This window comes from Phyllobates terribilis, unplaced genomic scaffold, assembly GCF_046119375.1.
Source record: "Phyllobates terribilis strain yellow unplaced genomic scaffold, ASM4611937v1 Scaffold_10__3_contigs__length_209671492, whole genome shotgun sequence".
In the NCBI taxonomy this organism is placed as follows: domain Eukaryota; kingdom Metazoa; phylum Chordata; class Amphibia; order Anura; family Dendrobatidae; genus Phyllobates; species Phyllobates terribilis.
This window is the reverse complement of record NW_027362770.1, coordinates 40,066,425-40,086,224: the sequence shown is the minus strand read 5'-3', so window position 1 is coordinate 40,086,224 and position 19,800 is coordinate 40,066,425.

Below are 19,800 nucleotides of genomic sequence, written 5' to 3'. Positions count from 1 at the left end.
AGGCGTGCATAAAAGTGCGGTTGGCCACAGTTTTGTGCACTTCTGAAAAAAAGGACACCGCTAAACAGAGGCCAGACGGAGTCCAGAGTAACTCTGCTGCCTCATTACAGTGAATGGATCCCGCAGGGGTTTCATCTGAATTACATCACTTGGAAATTTAGATGGAAACCCCGATGTAAGTGCTCAGCCTAGAGCGCCGGATAAATGTTACGTAAAATGTTCCCAATAAAAGCTTCAACTCAGTCCTCAAAAAAAGCTAGTCCCCACTCAGGTCCGTCATCTGTTAAAAATATAAGGGACTTCCAAGTTACTGGTAGCAGAAAGGCTCTGGAAAAGCGAAATGGCCCTTGCCCCCCAAAAGAAATTCAAAAAATTTTGTGCTCCCAAAGCCAAATGCCTATTCTACAATAATTTGTTCTCCAATTGTCAAATAGCACTCCGTCCCCCCCAGATCTCGCCATATGGCTGAGCAGTACGATACAGCCACATATGGGGTATTTGCACTTTTAGACGAAATTGTGTGACACATTTCGGCACCACTTTTACATATTGTCCTGTGTGAAAATGTAAAATCTGAGGGTAAAACAATTTTTTGTGGTAAAAATATAATTATGCTTTTTTCACTGCCCAATGGTATAAATTTAAAAATTAAAAAATACTCACTACTTCCCTAGATGAATTCCTTGAGAGGTGTAGTTTACAAAATGGGGTCACTTGTGGGGGTTTCTGCTGTTTCTGCATGTCAGCGACTCTTCAAATGTGACACGGTGTCTGCTGCCTATCCCAGCCAACATAGCGCTCCTTTCTCTTCCGAACCCTGCCGTACACCAAAGCAGTGGTTTTCCCCCACATATGGGGTATCGGCGTGTTCAGGAGAAATTGTACAACAAATTTCATGGTGCAATTTATCCTGTTACCCTTATGATAGTACAAAATTAGGGAAAGGAAAACATTTTTTGTGGGAAAAATGTGAAAATTTTATTTTTATGGCTCAATATTATAAACTTCTGTGAAGCAGCTGGGGGTGAAAGGTGCTCACCACATATCTAGATAAGTTTCACTTGTATGGGGTTTCCACTGTTTAGGCACATCAGGGGCTCCCCAAATGCAACATGGCGTCCGCTAATTATTCAAACAAATTTTACATTCAAAAAGTCAAATGGCGCTCCTTCCCTTCCGAGCCCTGCCGTGCGCCCAAACAGTGGTTTGCCTCCACATATGGGGTATCGGCGTGTTCAGGAGAAATTGCACAACAAATTTCATGGTGCAATTTATCCTATTACCATTATGATAATGGAAAATTAAGGGATGAAAAACGTTTTTGTGGGAAAAATGTGAAAAATTTATTTTTACAGCTCAATATTATAAACTTCTGTGAAGCACCTTGGGGTTCAAGGTGCTCACCACACATCTAGATATGTTCCCTAAGGGGTCTAGTTTCCAAAATGGTGTAATTTGTGGGGGGTTTCCACTGTTTAGTCACATCAGGAGCTCTCCAAACGCAACATGGTGTCAGCTAATTATTCAGACAAATTTTACATTCAAAAAGTCTAATGGCGCTCCTTCCTTTCCGAGCCCTGCCGTGCGCCCAAACAGTGGTTTTCCCTCACATATGGGGTATCAGCACGCTCAAGAGAAATTGCACAAAAAATTTTGGGGTCCATTTTTTCCTGTTACCCCTGTGAAAATAAAAAAAATTGGGTCTAAAGTAACATTTTTGTGAAAAAAGTTAAATGTTAATTTTTTTCTTCCACATTCCAAAAATTCCTGTGAAGCACCTGAAGGGTTAATAAAGTTCTTCAATGTGGTTTTGAGCACCTTGAGGGGTGCAGTTTTTAGAACGGTGTCACTTTTGGGTATTTTCTGTCATAAAGACCCCTCAAAGTGACTTCAAATATGATGTGGTCCCTAAAAAAATGTTTTTGTAAATTTTGTTGGAAAAATGAGAAATCGCTGGTCAACTTTTAACCCTTATAGCTCCCTAACAAAAAAAAATGTTGGTTCCAAAATTGTGCTGATGTAAAGTAGACATGTGGGAAATGTTATTTATTAAGTATTTTGTGTGACATATCTCTCTGATTTAAGGGCATGAAAATTCAAAGTTTGAAAATTGCAAAATTTTCAAAATTTTCGCCAAATTTCCGATTTTTTCACAAATAAATGCATGTGATATCAAAGAAATTTTACCACTATCATGAAGTACAATATGTCACGAAAAAACAATCTCAGAATCAGGGGGATCCGTTGAAGCGTTCCAGAGTAATTGCTTCATAAAGTGACAGTGGTCAGAATTGAAAAAATTGGCCCGGTCACGAAGGCAAAAACAGGCTCTGGTGCGAAGTGGTTAACAAGCAGATCCGGCAGCTCCGGGTAGGATTTGAGAAACTGCTGAACGACGAGGTTAAGCACATGGGCCAGGCATGGTACATGTGTGAGCTCGCCTAGCCTCAGAGCCGCCACCAGGTTCCGGCCATTGTCACACACGACCGTGCCTGGCTGTAGGTTCAGTGTTGTGAGCCATAGATCTGCCTGCTCTTTCAGAGCTGTCCACAACTCTTCAGAATTGTGCGTTTTTTTACCTAAGCATATTAGCTTCAGCACAGCCTATTGCCGCTTGGCCGAGGCAGTGCTGCAGTGCGTCCAGCTTGTGACTGATGTGGTAATTTCAGAGATGGAGGCTGAAGTAGAGGATGAGGCTAAGGAGGATGGGGTGCAGGAGCTGTTGACCGTGGGGGCAACCCTGATTGACCTAGGGCCCGCAATCCTTGGCGTCGGGAGGACGTGTTCCGTCACCAGGTCCGACTGGGTCCCGGCTTCCACTGTGTTAACCCAGTGTGCCGTCAGCGAGTTGTACCGTCCCTGCCCACAAACACTTGTCCACGTGTCCGTGGTTAGGTGGACTTTACCGGTAACTGCGTTGTTGAGGGCACGGCTATTGTTTTTGGATATGTGCTTGTGCAATTCGGGGATGGCACACCGGGAGAAATAGCAGAGGCTGCGGACCGAGTACCGAGGGATCGCTGCCGCCATCAGGTTGCGGAATGCTTCCATCTGCACAATCCTAAAAGGCAACATTTCGAGCGCAAGCAGTCGTGAAATGTGAGAGTTTAGTAATGTGGTCTGTGGGGCATTGCCTGCATATTTGCGCTTGCGTTCCCAGGACTGGGGTATGGACAACTGAACGCTGTGGTGGGACAAGGACATTGACGTGCTTCCTGATGCTGCTACTTGAGAGTGTGCAACGACAGGTGCAGGGCAGGAGGCATCTTCGCATGCACCATGGACAGGGGATTGGCTTGCATGCACAACAGCGGAAGAAGCAATGGTGCTACCCGCGGAGTCTTTAAAAAACAACCAGACTCGGGAAGACCTAACAGTTATACTGGCAACTTCCTTCGTGTTGGTGTTACGAGGAACAGTTCCCTGCCTTCTGTCTGCGGCCACCACACTGCTACTTCCTGCCTATTGGGGTGCTCTGCCTCTCTCCCCCTGTGTGCTGCTGTCCTCTCTCTGCATGTGCTGCTGTCCTCGATCTGCATGTCCTACTGCCAGGTTGGGTCAGTTACTATATCATCCACCACTTCATCTTCCACTTCCGCACCCTTGTCCTCCTCCTGAATTTTTGGCAATTGTGTCTCATCATGGTCCACCTCTTGTGACACTTTCCCACCGTCACCTTCGTGTGACTGTGGCTGCTCAAATATTTGGGTATCGCTACATGCGATCTCCTCTTGCCCCGCTTCAAGTGGACCGGGCGAGAAGCCCGAATCTATAAATGAAAAGTGAACAGCTCTTCATGGGGGAAGGAAGGATGATCAGGGTGAGGAATATGCGGCCCAGACTCACGGCTACTGAGACTTGACCGTGTCGAAGACAGGGTGGTGGTGGTGATGTTGGCTAAGTGACTGGAAGCATTATCCGCTATAAAACCAACAACCTTTTGACACTGCTCTGGGTTCAATAGTGGTGTGCTGCGGTCCCCTAGAAAAGGGGACAGGAAGGTCAGGCGAGAAGATGTGGGTGTTTGTTATGGCACAATTTTGGCTTGCTCACGGCCTTGTCCTCGGCCTCTCCATGCACCATTACCATCACGTCCAGTTCCCCATACCTTGCCACGTGCCTTGCCCATTTTAAATGGAGGACAGTATCTTCCACACTCACTACAAATGACTGAGTTTGGAGTGAACTTCTATGTGATCCGTGTGACGGAGAAAACAGAGTTTTAAATACCTTGCCTGTAGGTAAGTAGTTTGAACAGCAAACTTGTGTAAATTGATTCACTGACACACTGAAAGAAATTTTTAATGGATGCCAGAAATGGCAATATTTTCTGACAACGTATATGTGATCCGTGTGACGGAGAAAACGGAGTTTTAAATACTTGGCCTGTAGGTAAGTAAAAATCAATATGCAGCAACGGGGATTGTAGAAATAACTACACAAAAGTAAATATAAATACAAGCAGGTGTAGTACTATAGGAACTTAAAACTTAACGTTTATTACCATTAGATAAAATATGTGCAAAATGAAAGGACCTAAAAACACACAGTTTGACTGTCTGCGATATAAAATAGCCAAAAGAACTTCCATATATTGTTGCTTCCAGAGATCTACATATATGTCATTTAAGCATATTGTATCTCTAACACAAACCAAGGCAGAAATGGCAATAAGAAATAGTGGAGCCCACGGTATACTATATCAACTTATTGTACCCCAAAATGTGAGAACATGAAAACACTCGCCCTGAGATATGGGAACATGAAAACACTCGCCCTACCAGTGGTGACCATTTAACTTTGTTATATATAGAAATGGAACATCCTCACCAATTTTGATGTCTGTTCCCGCTCTCAGACTTCAGAGGGGGCTCCATATGATGGAGGTGAACCGAAACTCATGAGGTCACCAACCAAATACCGCTCCCTAGATGCCGCTCCCGACGCGTTTCTTAGCCTTAGCTATTCATCAGGGGAAAAGGGAAGAGGACATGCGGTATGCACGCTGCCCAAAATCGCGCAGCTCATTCAACAGACGGCGCTGGTTGGTTGGTGACCTCATGAGTTTCGGTTCACCTCCATCATATGGAGCCCCCTCTGAGGTCTGAGAGCGGGAACAGACATCAAAATTGGTGAGGATGTTCCATTTCTATATATAACAAAGTTAAATGGTCACCACTGGTAGGGTGAGTGTTTTCATGTTCCCATATCTCAGGGCGAGTGTTTTCATGTTCTCACATTTTGGGGTACAATAAGTTGATATAGTATACCGTGGGCTCCACTATTTCTTATTGCCATTTCTTCCTTGGTTTGTGTTAGAGATACAATATGCTTATATGACATATATGTAGATCTCTGGAAGCAGCAATATATGGAAGTTCTTTTGGCTATTTTATATCGCAGACAGTCAAACTGTGTGTTTTTAGGTCCTTGCATTTTGCACATATTTTATCTAATGGTAATAAACGTTAACCTGTAGGTAAGTAGTTTGAACAGCAAACTGCTGTGAATTGCTTCACTGACACACTAAAGGAAAATTTTAATGGAGGCCAGAAATGGTAGTATTTTCTGACAACGTATATGTGATCCATGTGATGGAGAAAACAGAGTTTTAAATACCTGGCCTGTAGGTAAGTAGTTTGAACAGCAAACTGCTGTGAATTGCTTCACTGACACACTAAAGGAAATTTTTAATGGGGGCCAGAAATGGCATTATTTTCTGACAACGTATATGTGATCCGTTTGACGGAGAAAACACAGTTTTGAATAGCTGGATTTTTAGCGCTGTAATATGGAAAGGACCTGGCTGTATTCTGCAGTGCCAACAAGCAAATGGCACTGAAAAACTCTGTTCTCTGGATTGCTTTTTAAGCAAATAATGAGGATCAAGATCCAAAGAAAAGTATTCCTGGCCCCTGAGACCTGGGCCTTTGTATAGAAATATCTAACAGCAGCAGAAGGCAGAATTGGAATGGAGCCTCTTGTGCTATATGCACTGCAGTCTGCTATATACACTGCCTGCCTATACATCCTGCCTGCCTGAAATCTTTGCAGAATGATTAGTCCTCAGAAGGACTCTTTGTTAAGCTGGATATGTGTAATGTACGGTTTTTCTCCCTACACTACCTAATACACAAGCAAATCTCTCCCTGACGCAGCAGCTGCTCTCCCTACACTGTCTGATCTGGAGTGACTGTGACGAGCATGGCGGCGCCAGGTCTGATATAGACCTGATGTTGCTGTGCGGCCTGCCAATCACTGTAATGCTCACAACCAACATGGCTACGGCATTACATTGCATGGCAGGCAATCCCTGCATGTTCATTGGCTCTCTAAAGAGAGCCAAACATGCAGGGAGGGGACCCGAGTTCCCGCCCGAGCAACCCGGAAATACACGGAGAGCGCCGAGCATCTCAAGCAGTGAGATGCTCGGACGAGCACCGAGCAGTAGCGAGCATTCTAACTCATCACTAGTACTTAGTTAACATCATTTTAATTAAAATAATGCAACAGCCATCCCACCTCATCACAGTGACCCTATTTGGGACAATCCTAACTCCAATGTATAAAATCTTACCGTTTGTTAAGTGACATGCAAGTTTATAAGGCCTGAGGGACTGAACCCATCTAGTGGACATACAGACATGGGGAGCAAGATGAATAGACTTTCCAGCTCGCGGAAAAGACAAGCCACATCTGTATATGCACTTGCGTACACTTAACTGAAAAAAACTAAAGAAATGAACTGGAATATAAATTAGTGTGCATGCACTGTAGGTGTGGATTTCTTTTTCCCTTAATAATAAATACCTTCATTTAAAAACTGCATTTTATGTTTTCTTGTGTTATCTTTGTCTAATGTTTACATTTGTTTTGATTTGAGAGTCCTCAGTGGTTGATATCTTTTAATGGCTAACTGAAAAGATGGTAACAAACTGCAAGCTTTCAAGAATACTCAGGTCTCTTCTTCAGGCATAGTACTGTGCCTGATGAAGAGACCTGAGTAGTCTCGAAAGCTTGTAATTTGTTACCATCTTTTCAGTTAGCCATTAAAAGGTATCAACCACTGAGAACTCTCAAATCTAAATATTTTTCTATCTACTGGTTAACACAGTACAACGATATATATTTTCCCTGTACATTTGTTTTGTGATCTGAATCATGTGACAAATATGCAAAAGAATAAGAAATCAGGAAGGGGGCAAACACTTTTTCACATCACAGTACAATATGATGGTCCACACAGCTCCCTATATACATTATGATGGCCCCCATATCTTACTATGTACAGTATGATGTCCCTAGTGTATCCTATATAGAGTACTATGGCCTTCACAGCTCCCTACACACAATATAATGACTGCACAATCCCCTATGCACAGCATGTAGGCCTCCACAGCTCCCTATGTATAGTATGGAGCACTTATTGCTCCCTTTATACAGCATAATGTCTCCATATCTCCTCATGCACAGTATGCTGGACCCCACAGCTTTCTATATACAGTATAATGTCCTTACAGCTCCCTTTGTAGTACAGTATGATGAACCATAGTTCTCCATATGCAGTATGATGGTCCCACAGCTCCTTGTACAAAAAATGGTGACACCACAACTCCCTACATACAGTATGATGTCCCCCACTTCTTGCTACAGAATATGATGTCCCACAGCTCCCTATACACAATTTGATGTCCCTGGATCTTTGATGCTAGCGATGCCCCTGTTTAAAGGGATGCTTACACTGCACCATTTTTAAGCGTGAGGCACATCGTGAATGTTCCCCTTTTTCTGGGGCTTTCTCTGTTTTGCAAGACTGAGTTCTTTCATTAGTTTATTTTGTAGCCATTTCCTGAAAGTTATTGTCGAAGTTTTTCTATCCGCCAGAGTTTTTGGTAAAGGGTTTTGCTGTGGTTTTTGGGCATCTTTTTATTGTTATTTTCCTGACATTTTTTACAATCCATTAATAAAATGCTCTCAATATTTGGGGCAAAAATGCTTACAAAATGGTCAAAAAGACACACAGGCAACTTCTGAGCATCTTTTTAGCCTTTCATTCACTTGTATTGCAAGTATGCAGCGTCTTCCTAACAGAAAATTCCTGAAGAATGGTCATGTCACTTCTTGGACACTTGGACATATCAACAGAAAGTTGTTTTGCCATTGAATCAATTAGGACGATTCTTTTGAGCATTTTTGTGCTTTTTTTCTAACATATTTATTAACAGAGCTGCTCAAAAATACTGGAAAATTGTGCGGTGTGAACATACACTAAGAGTTATGTATTTTCCTTCACCCAGAAGTGAAATAAAGCTATTCAAGGAGACGGGCAATCAATATCACCAGAAGATACTTTAATTTGGAAAAGTGAATGCTGAATGTCTCTTGTTGATTTCAGTGTAGCATAAAAACATGTCTTGGACTGCACCACTCTTGCCCATTGACATACTCTGGTATTGCATCTTTACTTCCATGGGCATGACCTGGAGTTCCACATATTACCCAAGAGGGGCACTGCTTTTTCAACTCATGTTAGAGAAAACCAGAGCAAGTGGACTTCAATTGCACTGTTGATCAAAGAAGAATGATAGAAAAAATTAATTCAAGGTGGTTTATTTGTCAACGCATTTCAGAGTCCATTCCTATTCCTTCCTCAGGATAACCACATGTGAAAGTTGGAAGAGTATCAGTGGGCCCCTTTAACACATACCACGATTCATGATGCACATATATGGCAGAGTAATATAAGTATAGTACGATGCCAAAGATTTTACTTACTTCTTACATTACATGAGTGATCTCTATTAGTGTTGAGCCACCCCCGTAGTGTTCGAGTTCGGTTCGGTTCGTCGAACACCCGTGTGTTCGCCGAACTGTTCGTCGAACTGTTCGTCGAACACCTTCGAACACCGTTAAAACCAATGGCAGGCAAACAAAAACATATAGAAACACATAGAAAACACCTTCAAAGGTGTCCAAAAGCTGACAAACTGCTCAGAAGACACAACTAACACATGGAAAAGTGACAAGTACATATAGTCATGCGAAAAGAAAAGAGGTGGAGGAGTAAAAGGAGGGGGAGACACAGATATAGGCATGTCATGCCCTTCTAAAATCCAAAAAGTGAGAAGCCGAGACGGCCAGTCCGCTCCTGCCCGTGCCACCTCCGTGTCGCCGGGTTTGTGCCAGAGCCGCGGTGAACCCTGACGGCCAGCCCCCCTCTCCCAATACTGGTGCCTGTCCGCTGGTGGGTCGAGAGAGCCCCCCTGTGGTGGAGGCAGCTCTAAGCTTTTTAATTTAAATTGTCCCTCTAATTTGAATGAATACACTTTAAATCCATTTACAAGGATCTATTGGAGGGCAAGTCTCATGCCAGCAGCCGCGTAATTCCAGCTCCAGTAGCGTCCACTAAAGCTGCTGCAGTTAAAAAGCTTTTATAAGGATCGAGCTCGGCTGTCCACCGCAAGGCATCCTAGTGCCAGTCCCAGCCCCTATGCCTTGGGGTGCCTCCTGATGCTCTTCACTAAGTATCCCGTGGTCCCGAAGCATTTCCTTTGAAAAAATTAAGTGTCCAAACTACAGGTGGTGTAGCTTGCTTAACAGCCGGGATAATCCGCTGACTAGCAGACACTGCTACTAGGCACAAAGTATTTCCTGGGCTAGATGCAGTTAAAAATTTGTAAGTAGATACTCTCGTTGGATGCTGAGAAAGCATTCCATAGAGTCTCCTGGCACGCCATATATGATTCTCTTAAAAAGCTTGGGGTAGGGGTCTAGGGGACCCTTTTATAGCCAAAATCACGGCCCTGTATCACAATACGTCACCTAGGCTGAAGATAAATGGAACTGTAGCACCGAGGGCTCGGTTGCTACAGACGTATTGCACCTCACCCAGAGGTGTGATATCTCACTCTCAGATAAGGATGGAGTGTGGATCAGGACCCGACACCTGCATGCATTACACCACATTGCCGTGGGGCAGGGCGACCAATATGCCCCTGAGATGGGCACGACAGTCCCTGTCCCTGGCTGGAGTGGGGGGAGGGAACACTGAGGAAGGTGAACCCTGCAGTGCAGGAGCAGGGAGGAAGCAGTTCCTGGGTGCATTGAGAAGGGAGTATAAAAGGTGGGCACCATCTTAGTTCAGTGCAGAGAAGTCTGAGCAGAAGTGGCAGGGAGCAGGGGCTCTGCATGAGCTCTGCTCCGGAGGCGGGCCTAGTAACAGAGGCCCAGGCCTGCAAGAGGGAGAAGGAAGGAAGAGGAGCGGAGAAGGCTCCAGGAACGAGGAATGAAGGGATCCCAGGGGTGCAGACGGGCGAGTCGCCACCGCACGCCCGAATCCACCTGCGTGGAGGGGTCAGGCCAAAGGGGGAGACCGGTCCCCGAACTAGTGGAGGCAGGAAACGACCCTCAGCTAGAAACCGGAGGCTCTGACATTTTATGTGGCGCAGCCCCTTGCTCCACCCGCTAGGAAGGCACCACATAGGGTCAGGGAAACTGGCGCCAAGTTTACCAAGAGGAGGCCCGAGGCAGCCAGACAGAAGTGTTGGTAAGAAAGGCCAGACAAAGGACACACAAAGGGGGTCCTGTGAAGCGCTCCAAAGTTATCTGGGAGTTGTCTGAGCCCCTCACCTGGTGAGCACAGTACGACGTGGGCAGCCGTTACCTGCAGACGTGGTCTGGATAATAAGAACTGTGAGTAAAGGCCCTGAACTGCATCACTGACTCCGTGTCGTTACTGCTGCTGCCCTGCACCATCACCCCCATCCTCCGCATACACTGCCCTGAGGCTATACTCCTCCCGTGGGGAGTTATGCTACGCTCTGCTGCACCCACAACACCAGCCTTAGCGGTCTGCCCTGTAGCGGCGGTTCACTCTGACCGCAATCCACGGGTGGCGTAGTCGGACATTTAAACATCAAAACCACATAAATAGTTCCGCCACTGGTTTGACCGCCCTGAGCCACGGAACCGGATCGCCGCCACGAAGACTACAACCACCAGCATCCACCAAAAAGGGTCCGGCTCCGGGTGTCCCAAGGCCCAGGGGGTGCGTCAGAACATTTTCATCACCTTTCACAATCACCAATGGGACAAGGCAGGGATGTCCTCTGTCCCCTCTCTTATACATCCTAGTGACGGAGCACCTGCTCTCATCAATTCGCCATAACCCCAATATTAGGTGGATTGAGGTGGGAGGCACCGAGTACAAGTGCTCTCTATTTGCTGATGATGTCCTAGTATATATCACTCAATCACATATATCCATCCCTGCTGTTATGGCTGAAATAGATCACTTTGTTACATGGTAAAATTTTAAAATCAATGCAGCGAAGTCTGAGGCCCTCGATGTCTCCCTCCCTAAATCCATATAGGATTCCATCCAGTCCAACTTTCCCTTTGCCTGGCCCTCACAGGGTATCAAATACTTAGGAATTCCTATTCATAGAGACCTCTCCCATCTATGTTATCTTAATTTTGGGCCCTTTATTGAACAATTCCATACAGACCACGGTTGGCAAGTTAGAACTGTAAGATTCACTACGTGAACCACTGGTGTTTTGTGGAAAAGCACATGTACACCGCGTTCCAAATTATTATGCAAAAAGTGTTTAGGAGTGATAAGGGAAGAATTTGTTTGTTTGTCAGTTAAACTCATTGATGGTGATGTGTGTCAGGGCTCTTTATATCACTGTAAGCAATTGCAGACACCTGTGCTAATTAGTTTGGCAGGTGTGTCCAATGAAAGGCAAGACTACTTAAGAAGGCTCTCTCACATTATTAAGCAGCCTACATTTTCTGCCAAAATGGGAAAGAAAAAGGATGTGTCGGCTGCTGAGAAGCAACAAATTGTGGAGTGTTTAGGTCAAGGCATGACTACAATCAACATTGTGCGATGATCAGGATGAAGTGTCTTGGCAATCAAGAAGTATGTAGCTGATTCACAGTACACACGTGTGCGTGCTGATAAGGGCAAATTGAGGACTCTTTCCTACAGGCAATTACGTCAGGTTGAAAGAGCAGCGGCAAAAAAGCCTTGTCATAGCAGCAGACAAGTTTTTGAAGCTGCTTGTGCCTCCAACGTCCCCCGAACAACAAGATGCAGGGTCCTTCAGAGGTTTGCAGCTGTGCATACGCCATCCTGTCGACCTCCTCTATCCACTTCACACAAGCAGAAACGGCTCCAGTGGGCCAAACATTACATGAAGACTGATTTCAAAACTGTTTTGTTCACGGATGAGTGCCGTGCAGCGCTCGATGGTCCAGATGAATGGAGTGGAGGATGGCTGGTTGATGGACACCCCACGCAAACACGGCTACAGCGCCAACAAGGAGGAGGTGGAGTAATGTTTTGGGCTGGAATCATGGGGAGAGAGATTGTCGGCCCCTTTAGGATCCCTGAAGGCGCTAAAGATGAACTCCATAATGTATGTGGATTTTCTCAAACAGCACTTCCTGCCATGGTTCAAGAAGAAGAACCGTGTATTTCACAGCAAGATCATTTTTCTGCATGATAATGCACCATCTCATGCTGCACATAAAACATCTGCATCTCTGGCTGATATGGGCATAAAAGGGGACAAACTTATGGTGTGACCCCCATGCTCCCCTGACCTCTACCCCATTCAGAACCTTTGGAGCATCATTAAAAGGAGTGTCTATGATGGCGGGAGGCAGTTCACATCTAAGCAACAGCTCTGGGAGGGTATTCTGTCCTCATGCAAAACAATTGAAGCAGAAACCATCCAAAACCTGACAAATTCAATGGACGAGAGAGTTCAGAAGCTCCTTTCGAACAAGGGGTCCTATGTGAAAATGTAACATCACCTAGAATAAAGTTTTGAGTTGAAAACTGTTTGATTTCAGTTTCTAACAACCTGCTAATGCTTATAATTTCAAAAATGACCATTTTTTTGGTCTTTATTAAAATGAAAAGGTTGATCGAAAAGTTTGGGGGATCTAAGAGTGTGGCAACCCAGTAGTCATGATTACTTCGAATTCTGACAATATGAGGGTCATGCTGCAGGTAGTGCAGCAAGAAGGCACTTATGTGTCTTGCGCATCTCGGAGCCCCAAAATTATTTTCCGGGCTAGATGCAGCTAAAAATTATTTTTAATTTTAAATCTGGTGAAGCTTATTATAGATGGCCTAATAGGATCAGTGCTGCACACTGCTACAAAGCCCAAATTATTTTCCAGTCAAGATACAGATAAACATGATTAGTAATTTGAAAGCTTAAAACGGTTGGTAGGGTGATTTTAACCAATCATCAAGCTTTTACTCTGCCCAGGATGACACAGGGGTAGAAAAGTCGTTTCGGATCCATGATTTGTTCATCTTTATGAACGTGAGTCTGTCTACATTATCAGTGGAGAGCCGCGTGCGCTTATCTGTCAGCACACCACCAGCAGCGCTGAACACACGTTCAGACAGAACGCTGGCTGAGGGGCATGACAAGATCTCCAAGGCGTAAGTGGCTAGCTCCGGCCATTTATCCAGATTGGAAGCCCAAAAAGAGCAAGGGTCCAGTGACACAGTCGTGGCTTCAATGTTTACTTGGAGATACTCCTGTACCATCGTCTCTAGGCGTTGACTATGTGTCAGACTTCTTGTCTCCTGTGGCCTTGCAAAGGATGGGCTAAAAAAGTGGTGAAATGATTCCGCAAAATTGATGTTACCAGCAGATACTGTGGTTCTGTTACGGTTTGAGTGCTGAACACTTGACGGTCCCACGGTTGGCAAGTTGGAACTGTGAGATTCACTACGTGCACCACTGGTATTTTGTGGAAAAGCACATGTAAGATTCTGCAACAGTCTCTGCTGATACTCCTGCATGCGTGCATCCCTTTCTATGGCAGGAATAATTTCTGCAAATTTACTTTTGTACCGGGGATCTAACAGTGTGGCAACCCAGTAGTCAGGATTATTTCTAATTCTCACAATTCGAGGGTCATGTTGCAGGTAGTGCAGCAAGAAGGCACTCATGTGTGTTGCGCATCCAGGAGCACCAAGTCCCTGTTGTGTTGGTGGCGAGGTAACAATCATGCTTCCTTCCTCTGTCCTCTCCCCCCAACCTCGCACAACAGAAATGTGATCAAGGTCTCCCTCATCTGATGAGTCTTCCATCAGTTCGTCCTCCACTTCTTCCTGGGCTCCTGCACCTTCCTCACTAGTTTGGCTGCTACCATGCGCCCTGGTAAAATCATCTCCCCCACCCTCACATGCCTGCCGCCTTGGTGCTGCCGACCGTCTGGACCTTGCAGATGTTAGCCCTTCCGCATACAACTCCTCCTCCTCTACTTCCTCCACCTCCTCTTCTGCCACCACCTGACTCCGAATTCTGTTTAACATGTGCTCCAGCATGTAAATCACCGGAATAGTCATGCTGATAATGGCATCGTCAGCACTAAACATCTTCGTCGCCATTTCAAAACTGTGCAGAAGGGTGCATAGGTCCCTGATCTGAGACCACTCCTCCAGCGTGATTTGCCCCACCTCTGAATCTCGTTGGCCCAGGCTATACGTCAGAACGTATTGCACCAGGGCTTGTCGGTGCTGCCACAGTCGCTGCAACATGTGCAGAGTTGAATTCCACCGGGTAGGCACATCGCATTTTAGCCGGTGAAGTGGCAGGCCCAACGACTTCTGTAGAGATGTAAGTCGCTGAGCTGCGGGATGCGAACGGCGGAAGTGAGCACACAGCGACCGTGCCCTCTGCAGAAGGCCATCTAGTCTGGGATAGTGGGCTAAAAATTGCTGGACAACCAGGTTCAACACGTAAGCCATACAAGGCACGTGTGTGACATTGCCCCGGCGAAGGGCCGCACCCAGGTTTGCAGCATTGTCGCACACGGCCTTCCCTGGTTTCAGGTCCAGTGGAGACAACCATTCATGAAATTGGTTCTCCAGAGCTGACCACAACTCCTCAGCTGTGTGACTCACATTTCCCAGACATTTCAATGTAAAAACCGCCTGATGACGTTGAGCCCTACTGCCAGCATAGTAAGGAGGTGTGCAGGATCCCTTCTGCGCAGTTAGAAAGCTTGTGGCATGACCAGACAGGCTTTGGGTGCAGGTGGAAGACCGAGAGGAGGTTGAGGAGGCAGAAGCAGTGGAGGAAAAATGACATAAAGAGGATTGACGCACAACTCGTGGGGACGGCAAGACTTGGACAGCAGCCCCTTGTCCTGCTGTCACCATAGTTACCCAGTGCCCAGTCAGCGACATGTAACGCCCCTGTCCATGCCTACTCGTCCAAGTGTCTGTGGTGAAATGCACCCTGTCACACACAGAGTTTCTCAAAGAAGCGGTGATGTTGTGTGCGACATGCTGGTGGAGCGCAGGCACACCTTTCTTTGAGAAGTAGTGCCGACTGGGCATCTGGTACTGGGGCACTGCGACGGACATAAGGTCTCGAAAATCCTCTGTGTCCACCAGGCGGAAAGGCAGCATTTCTGTAGCCAAGAGCTTGCAGATGGTGAAATTCAACCTCTTAGCTTTCTCATGGCTAGGAGGAAATGGTCTTTTACTTGTCCACATCTGAGGGACCGAGGGCTGGCTATTGTGCTTAGACGGGGTTGATAAGGGTGTCCCCGGCAAACTGCCGGTCTGTGAGGAAGATGCAGGCGGACATGTTAGGTTGCCTTGATCCAAAGGTGGTGCTATCGATGTCGGACAGCGCTCAAGACCAGCTGGTGTTACCACCTCCAAAGAAAATGATGACCTGCCAATCACGCTGGCTGTTGCGGGTAAAGAGGTGGCAGGTCTGCGCCCCAAAACAGGTGTGACTGCTGTCCCCCCAGTCACAGAGGATGAAGAGGCCGCGGATGCACAAGATATGGCAGACGGTGGTTGGCCCGGCCGGCTAGACCGCATTGTAGCACACTGAGCTTCCCACTGCAACTTATGCTTCATGTCCATGTGCCGGTTCATGCATGAAGTACTCAAACTATGTATTTTTTGGCCTCTACTTAGCTTTTGCTGACAAATGTTACAGATAACACGAGTTGGGTCATCTTTATCGATCTGAAAAAATGCCCAGGCTATGCAAGGCTTAGCACCCATGCGACCTGAAGAGCCACCACGACTTGTGGTGAGAGGCAGAGTTGTGTTTGAGGATGCAGTTGTTGACGTGCTTCCAGTACTACGTCTCTGTCCAGGAAGGCGCAACCTGACCTCGTCGTCACTAGCATCTTCCTCCACCTCCTCTGCTGACCTCATCTCTTGGCTGACTGTGGGTTTACAGTAAGTGGGATCTCCGACCTCATCATCATCACCCTGTGCGTTATCACACCCGTCGTCCTCAGAGCCAACCTGTTCCTGCCCTGACAAAAAACTAAAGTTGTCGCTCCAATCAGGTATTTGAGTCTTATCATCGTCTTCCTCATTGTCTCCACCAACAGGAGTTACAGTTTGGGAATGAGGGTCTACATTATGGTCAGAACCTTCTGCGTCTGGTCCTGGATCCGACTCATAAAGATTCTGGGCATCAGTGCAGATCATTTCCTCGTCTGGATTCACAGAAGCGCTGGAGTCGACCTCTGATTCCCAGGCTATAGTATGAGTAAACAGCTCTGCAGACTCAACCATCTGTTCTACCTCATACTCAGACGGGCAGCTGGAGATTTGGGAGCTGTGAGGAAGCAAGTGCGATTTGGGTGACACCTTTGAGGACTGGAGTATTTGTGATGTTGAAGTTGATGTGGAGGAGAGCCCACTTAAAGGAGCACTTGATATCCGTTGAAGCACCTGCTGTTTTTGTGCCTCATCTGGAATTTGTAGCGATTGGCGTGGCCGTAAGAAAGGGATCTTATCACATTGTCCGCTAAAAGAAGTAGACATTTTAGTTTGGCTGGAAGATGGTCTTTCTTCTGCACCTACCCCACGGACACAACCTTTTTTCCCCTTCCCAACACGCCTATTCCCCTTTCCACCAGCAGCAGGCCTTTTTCCACTCATTTTGGTGGTTAACTAATTCACAACTCTGGAGTTGTTTGCACAAAAAAACAATGGATGGTAACCGAGCAGAGCTGAGTGGCCAAACTGTGGTATTAGGCCAAAACTATTGGCTGGGTTAGATGCAGAAAAAAATTATTTTTAATTTGCAACCTGATGGAGGTCAGTATAGATGGACTAATAGACCAAGTCCCACACACCGCTAGAAGCCCAAATATTTTTTCAGAGCTAGATGCAGAAATTTTTTTTATTCAATTTGCAACCTGATGGAGGTCGGTATAGATGGACTAATAGACCAAGTCCCACACACTGCTAGAAGCCCAAATATTTTTTCAGAGCTAGATGCAGAAAAAAATTATTTTTAATTTGCAACCTGATGGAGGTCAGTATAGATGGACTAATAGACCAAGTCCCACACACCGCTAGAAGCCCAAATATTTTTTCAGAGCTAGATGCAGAAAAAAATTATTTTTAATTTGCAACCTGATGGAGGTCAGTATAGATGGACTAATAGACCAAGTCCCACACACCGCTAGAAGCCCAAATATTTTTTCAGAGCTAGATGCAGAAAAAAATTATATTCAATTTGCAACCTGCTGGAGGTCAGTATAGAAGGACTAATAGAACAAGTCCCACACACTGCTAGAAGCCCAAATATTTTTTCAGAGCTAAATGAAGAAAAAAATTATTTTTAATTTGCAACCTGATGGAGGTCAGTATAGATGGACTAATAGACCAAGTCCCACACACTGCTAGAAGCCCAAATATTTTTTCAGAGCTAGATGCAGAAAAAAATTATTTTTAATTTGCAACCTGATGGAGGTCAGTATAGATGGACTAATAGACCAAGTCCCACACACTGCTAGAAGCCCAAATATTTTTTCAGAGCTAGATGCAGAAAAAAATTATTTTTAATTTGCAACCTGATGGAGGTCAGTATAGATGGACTAATAGACCAAGTCCCACACACCGCTAGAAGCCCAAATATTTTTTCAGAGCTAGATGCAGAAAAAAATTATATTCAATTTGCAACCTGCTGGACGTCAGTATAGAAGGACTAATAGAACAAGTCCCACACACTGCTAGAAGCCCAAATATTTTTTCAGAGCTAAATGAAGAAAAAAATTATTTTTAATTTGCAACCTGATGGAGGTCAGTATAGATGGACTAATAGACCAAGTCCCACACACTGCTAGAAGCCCAAATATTTTTTCAGAGCTAGATGCAGAAAAAAAATATTTTTAATTTGCAACCTGATGGAGGTCAGTATAGATGGACTAATAGACCAAGTCCCACACACCGCTAGAAGCCCAAATATTTTTTCAGAGCTAGATGCAGAAATTTTTTTTATTCAATTTGCAACCTGATGGAGGTCAGTATAGATGGACTAATAGACCAAGTCCCACACACTGCTAGAAGCCCAAATATTTTTTCAGAGCTAGATGCAGAAAAAAAATATTTTTAATTTGCAACCTGATGGAGGTCAGTATAGATGGACTAATAGACCAAGTCCCACACACTTGTAGAAGCCCAAATATTTTTTCAGAGCTAGATGCAGAAAAAAATTATTTTTAATTTGCAACCTGATGGAGGTCAGTATAGATGGACTAATAGAACAAGTCCCACACGCTGCTAGAAGCCCAAATATTTTTTCAGAGATAAATGAAGAAAAAAATTATTTTTAATTTGCAACCTGATGGAGGTCAGTATAGATGGACTAATAGACCAAGTCCCACACACTGCTAGAAGCCCAAATATTTTTTCAGAGCTAGATGCAGAAAAAAATTATTTTTAATTTGCAACCTGATGGAGGTCAGTATAGATGGACTAATAGACCAAGTCCCACACACCGCTAGAAGCCCAAATATTTTTTCAGAGCTAGATGCAGAAAAAAATTATATTCAATTTGCAACCTGCTGGAGGTCAGTATAGAAGGACTAATAGAACAAGTCCCACACACTGCTAGAAGCCCAAATATTTTTTCAGAGCTAAATGAAGAAAAAAATTATTTTTAATTTGCAACCTGATGGAGGTCAGTATAGATGGACTAATAGACCAAGTCCCACACACTGCTAGAAGCCCAAATATTTTTTCAGAGCTAGATGCAGAAAAAAATTATATTCAGTTTGCAACCTGATGGAGGTCAGTATAGATGGACTAATAGAATGATGCTATGCCCAAAAGATTTTACTTCACTAGGTGCAGTAAAAAAATTGGTATTCTATACACAGGTGGTATATCTTGCAACACAGATAGGCTACTCCACTGACTAACACACTCTGCAATAGGCCAAAAAGGATTAGCTTTGCTAGATTCAGCCAAATGCTGTGAAAAAAACTTGCACAGCACTGGCACAGACCTGCCTGGCAAAAACTGATAGGAACTGATGTAACCTAGTCCTGAAAAGGACTCCAATTACAATTAGTCTTTACTCCCACAATCTATCTATTTAAGAGCACAGACCTGCCTGATAAAAGTCGTAGGAAATGCTGTAACCTAGTCCTTAAAAGGACTGCAATCACAACTATTCCCTACTCCCAAGCTATCTGTATATTTGTGCGAAAATTGGCTTGAAATTAACAAGGTATAGCGCACACAGCAACAGCGGTGCCGTCTAACACGCAGCTGCAGCAGTGAGAAAATGGTGGCGACGGGGAAAATGGCTTGGTCTTATAGGGCAAGGACATGTGACATACACTGCCAATCACACATGCCCTTGCTTGTGTGAAAAAAAGCACTTCGCTCCGTGTGTGCGCTGCTGATAGGCTGACAGATTGCACCTCCCCACTGCAAATGCGGGAAAGAGAAAAAAAAATGGAGATCTTCATTGTTCCTGCAGAGATCCA